Raw genomic sequence first — 5950 nt, forward strand, 5'->3', positions numbered from 1 at the left:
CCTGTCCCCCTCTGAGGAGTTCCTGACAATGAGGTGGAACTTGTGTGCCACACAGAGGATGCCAACAAAGTTGGCATCATGGACCACCTTAACCATATTGGCCTTATTGTTGGTGACCATGAGCCTGAGGGTGAGCTTGCCCTCCCCAGCGAGCCACCACTGCACTAAGCAGCTCATGGCCCCTATGATGTTGGCTGCCATATGGGACTCATCCATCACCTCAGCATGAAAGAGAGCCCACTGATGGCCTGACTGGTCATACCAGTGTCCTGCTAGCAAGATGTACATGTGATTTCCACCCTGGCTGCTTCAGATCTCTGAGGTGAAGTGTAAGGCCACCTGTGGACCTGCCTCGCACAGCTCCTCCTTCAAGTACTCCCTGCATGCCTCATCCAGGGAGGGCACAACCATCCTGCTGCAGGTGGTGCATGTCGGCATTTTGTATGATGGGGCCACAAGCGCATGAGCCTCCTGAACCCTGGCCGCTCAACAAAGGAGAATGGCTGGCCATCCACAGCAAGCATCTCCCCAGTGCTCTGGGTGGCCTCGCTCACCTTTGGAATGCCCCCCACCTTTCCTCCACTCTTCCAGGGTGGCCTGCCTCTGCTTCAAGGGGACAGGGGCTTTTGAGCGAGAGGAGGACATCCCTTTGGGCATACTCCCACTGTGCCAGGCTGAGGAGAAGCAAGGGCAATGTGGTGGTGCCTGCGGAGATGCATCAGCATCCTCATGATGCTCACGTATTTCACTCCCTTTCCCCAGCTGGTTTTGGCTAGCAGTGCAGGTGGGTAGCATATGTGGGATCCTCTGTCACTTCAAAATGATCCCAGGCCACACTACCCACTGGCTTCTGGGGTGCAGGTGGGGCTCCTGCTTATCCCTTTTCTTAGCAGGCAGAGTCACAACAACAGGAGGAGCTGAGCCAGCTGCCCCCACAACCTCCTCTGCAGTCCCTTCTGGGGAAGGGAACCTGGCTCTAGGGGAACTTTGAGGCATGTGAAGCACAAAACCTGCTTTCCCCTGCTCCCCAGAATTTCTTCTGCTATCAAGCTGAGGTCCCCTACTTCACGATTGAGCTCCTCTAAGCCTGGGAGTGGGAGGCTCATGCTCAGACCTGCAATTGGGGTGAAGGAGACCGTGCTGCTTGTTGTCAAGCTGCTGGTGCTGCTTGTTGTCATGCTGCTGGTGCTGGAGTTTATTATCACAACTAGTGTCAGAGGGTTGTGTCTGCAGGCGCTGCTGCAACCTCCTTGCTCCCAGTACCAGCAGAAGCCTCATGGCTGGTTGAAAAGAGGCTGCATCTCAGTTTGAGCAGTGGGGAATTGACACCTCTGCCTCCTCTCGCTCCCCTCCCAGACTTGGCAGCACCGGCCTCTCCAGCTCGCTTTATGTTTCCCTGTGCTGGACATGGTGTCTGACTGTGTATAGTGTGTGTATATGTAGGTTTCTGTGTGTGCAATCTATCTAATCTATGCTGTGCTTTCCTGAACAGTGCCCAGCAATCACACTGTGAGGCAAAACACAGATTTCTTTTTCCTCTGGTAAAAAAAGATAAAAGAATAATTTCAAAGGAATGGATATAGGAAAAAAAGAAATTATATAGGGGTAACAATACTAGTATTGAAGTTATACTAGCCTAACTAAGCTGTCAGTGTAAGCTGTAACCTATCCACTCCTTTGCAAGTAGAAGAGACACTCCCTAGCTAGACAGTAGCAGCTATGAAGCAGTAAGTCAGTGCCTTTCGGATGCTGCTCTCTGGCAAGAGGCAAGTTGACAAAGGCTAACAGCTTAGGCACTCACAGACTGATATACTGTTTTGAAACTTTTTAGGTCCCTCTCCAAGAACACTGGGATTGGAAGGGACCTCAGAGACAGTTAGCAGACACTGGCCAGATACAGGTGTCAGTCCGTTCCCCCCTCTTCCCTGTCCCTCTCCTTACTTTCTCTTTCCTTGCAAGCCCAGCTTCAACACACCTTTGAAACATCTTTGACACATTTTGACTTGCTTTGCTTTGAACGTTTTGAAATGTCTCCCATTTAATTTCAGATTTGTAGTTTCACGTGTCGAAATGCTCAAAACACCACCAAAATGAAACGGTGGTCGAAATTTTACACAGCCCAAGTGGACATACCTTGCCACCTGCACCACTGTTTAGTTTGATATATACTTTTTTGAAACAAGAGGAATGAAGCCTGTGCCCACACACTGCTAGAGCCACAGAACTGATTCTGTAACAGATATTTGTAAGAGGCCTGATCTGTGAAGATGCTGAAACCCCTCAGCTTTCACCAATTTCCACAGGACTTGAAACTGCTCCACACCTTATGGCTAGGGAAGACATTCAAGAAGCATGAGCCTGAATTGATTCAATCTTTGCAGATTAGTCTAATGTGGCTAGGCTGAACTGGTTTGTAACTGCACAGACATTGCCTCTGGACTGAAAAATGCTGGCACATGCCTGCAGTGGCTCAGTCTAGAAGCTGGGGGTGCTAGAGCAGTCCTCCCATTTCTTCCACAGGGTGGAGCTTGAGGGGGGGTATGGCGAGGCCCCGGCAGGACACTATGATTAGGGACCTCTCCTCTCCTGCTTGATAACAGAGCTTTTATCAGCTCTGTTATCAGAATTTAGCACCCCATCAGAAAACAACACCTCACTCATTAGTTCAAGCTCTTCTTAAAGAGCTTTCTGCAAATGAAGGAATGTAGGGACCTTATCAACTGAGCTGTTGATCAGCTCCAAAAAGCCCTAAGTGGACACTGCTCTATCTGCCTCCTCTCAGCATTAGCTAGCATACTACATGCTGGCTACAGTTGTTGCTGTGGGAGAGAGGAGGAAGTGACCCCTGCTTAAGCAGTGAGTGGAGGGTGGGATGGGATGGGGAGTGGGGCACGAGGAATCCAGAAGACTCTGCTGTGCCTGCAAGTCTCTGCCAGAGCTGCAGTCAGGGAGCAGAGGAGAGGGGCCAGCCCTGCTGTGGAGCAGAGAGCCTCGCCCAGCCCAGCCCAGCGAGCATGCCAGCATGCTGAGGGAATCTAATTTAGCTTAAACCAGCAACAATTCTGGGACAGACTTTGCATAAACGGGTTTGACCCAAACCAATTAAGTTTGATACTACATTCAACCACATTTATCTCAAACTGGTTTCAGCCATTTTCCAATTGGTTTACGTGCACTGAACATCTGTTGTGTGACAGATTTAAACCAGTTTCTTATCACTGAACCCCATTTATGCATAGTGTTTATCCCTGGGCAAAAGGATCAAGCACAGCAAATCATGAGCTCCATGCAGTTCCACTAAATATGCTCCAATATTACTTTTAGCAACATCACTCTTCAAGATATGAGTGAATGTCTTCTGTATTTCAGTAGCTGTAGTGTTTTTATTACCATCAATGATGTTGATACTGGGGAAAGTCATTACCAGCAATGTAAAAAACAAAGTTTACATTACTACCAATCATTTATTAGTAGCAATATTTTTAAGTTACAAGAATTAGGTTTACAAATTACAGTAGAAATAATGGTAATGTTAGAAATTAATCATTCACATGTATAGGTAGAAAGGGTACAGTTTGAATTCAAGGCAGACCTGGTAGCATGCCACCTATTATTAAAGGTTGCCAGACATTTCCTATTGTAAGGCCTTCCTTTCAGTTGCTTGTAAGTGCTAAACTTTAACAAATCAGAGTAATGTCTAACATGTTGCATATCTTCCTCTGGCTGAAGGGTTTTGGACGAATTCAGCCAAAATAGCTCTGCTGCTTCTGAGAAGAAAGATAGGGGCAAACAAACTGTGTTTCAATGTTAAAACAATACCCCCACCTGCAAACCCCGCCCCTCCTACCCCATCCAGTGACCTTTTATTTGGAAGCTTTCGCACTAGGGCTATGTGAAATGTTGATGAGTGGTTTTTTTCAAAGCTGTTTTGACATATTTCAAGATCAAAACACAGGAGGCAAGGAGTGGCTCCGAGCTCCGCCACTGAGTCTTCGCCACCAAGCCCAGGTCCATGGGGCAGGAGCCAGCAGCAGGAGAACCAGCGGCAGGAGAGCCAGTGGTGGAGCCACTCAGAGCACAGCCTTGGCTCTGAGCACAATCCTGGCCAGTGGCTCTCCACCTTCTGCTGCCAGGCCCAGATCCATGAGGCTGCGGAGGTACTCATCCTCCTGCTTAACACAAATAATTATGACAGCGCTGGGATAATGGAGACCCGGTGGGACTCCACCCATGACTTGACCATGGGTATAGAAGGCTATACCCTGTACAGGAGGGATCATGTAGAGAAAAGGGGCGGGGGTGTAGCTCTCTATGTTAAGGAATGCTACGTGTCCCTGCAAGCTGATGTTGGCAACCAGGGTGGACGACTAGAGACCCTCTGAGTTAAAATCCGTGGGGAATATGGCACAGGCGACACAATGGTGGGAGTCTACTACAGACCTCCCACTCAAAGTCAAGAGCTTGAGCAGGAGCTCGCCCAGGAACTTGCTGAGGCCGCATGCTCCAGGACCATGTTTGTCATGGGTGACTTCAACTACCCAGACATCTCATGGGAGGATCACTCAGCAAAATCCAAGCGGTTGCAAAGCTTCCTATCATGCGTGGATGACCTCTACCTGACTCAAGAAGTCTACAGGCCAACGAGAGGTAAAGCGTTGCTCAACCTGGTACTGGCTACTGGGGATGACCTAATCAGTGACCTAGTGATCGATGGAAAGCTGGGTGACAGCGACCACAAGCTGATCACCTTCACCATCTGACGTAAAGCTGGCAAGTCAGTCAGCAACACGGAAGTCCTTTACTTCAGGACAGCCGACTTTGAGAAGCTCAGGAGGCTTGTCAGTGAGGTCCTAAGGGACCATGGCCCCAGAGGAAGGGGAGTTCAGGAAGAGTGGTTGCTCCTCAAGGGAGTGATCCTCAATGCACAAGCTAATTCTATTCCATCTCGGAGGAAAGGCAGCAAGAGGGCACAGCAGCCCTCCTGGCTCTCCAGGGATCTAGCAGATCTCCTGAGGCTAAAAAGAAAGGCCTACAAAGGATGTAGGATGGGATTCACCTCCAAGAATGAATATTCTGCACTGGTCTGGTTCTGCAGGGAGCAAACCAGGAAAGCCAAGGCTGCAACTGAACTCCAACTACCTTCGAATATCAAGGACAATAAAAAGTCCTTTTTCAGATATGTGGGGAGCCGGAGGAAAAGCAAGTGTAACATTGGACCCCTGATGAACCAGATGGGATAACTGACAACTGATGCCCAGGAAAAAGCCAACCTATTAAGTGGGTACTTTGCGTCGGTCTTTCATCAGTCCCATGGGATGCTGATGCCCACTATGGGACAGGAAGTTCTGGGTGAGGGAGATTCCCTGCCCTCCATCAATGCTGACCTCATGAAGGAACACCTTGAGAGGCTGGATACCTTCAAGTCAGCTGGCCCTGACACTCTACACCCCAGGGTACTCAAGGAGCTGGTGAGCATCATAGCAAAGCCTCTGGCACAGATCTTTGAGAACTCCTGGCGCTCTGGTGTAGTGCCCGAAGACTGGAAGAAGGCCAATGTCGTGCCTATTTTCAAGAAAGGGAGGAAAGTGTATCTGGCAAACTATAGGCCCATTAGCCTGACTTCAATCCTGGAGAAGATCTTAGAAAAGTTTATTAAAGAGGCCATCCTTAATGGATTGGCCGACACCAATATACTGAGGGATAGCTAGCACAGGTTTGTTTCAGGTAGGTCTTGCTTGACCAATCTCATTTCCTTCTATGACCAGGTGACCTATCACCTGGACAAGGGAGAAGAGATTGATGTCATATATCTTGACTTCAAAAAAGCCTTCGATCTGGTATCCCATGATCACCTCTTGGTGAAACTGGTCAATTGTGGCCTTGGGTCCACCATGATCCACTGGCTGGGGAATTGGCTCAGTGGTCGGACCCGGAGGGGGGGAATTTGTGG

Source organism: Alligator sinensis, unplaced genomic scaffold (genome assembly GCF_000455745.1).
Source record: "Alligator sinensis unplaced genomic scaffold, ASM45574v1 scaffold925_1, whole genome shotgun sequence".
NCBI lineage: Eukaryota > Metazoa > Chordata > Crocodylia > Alligatoridae > Alligator > Alligator sinensis.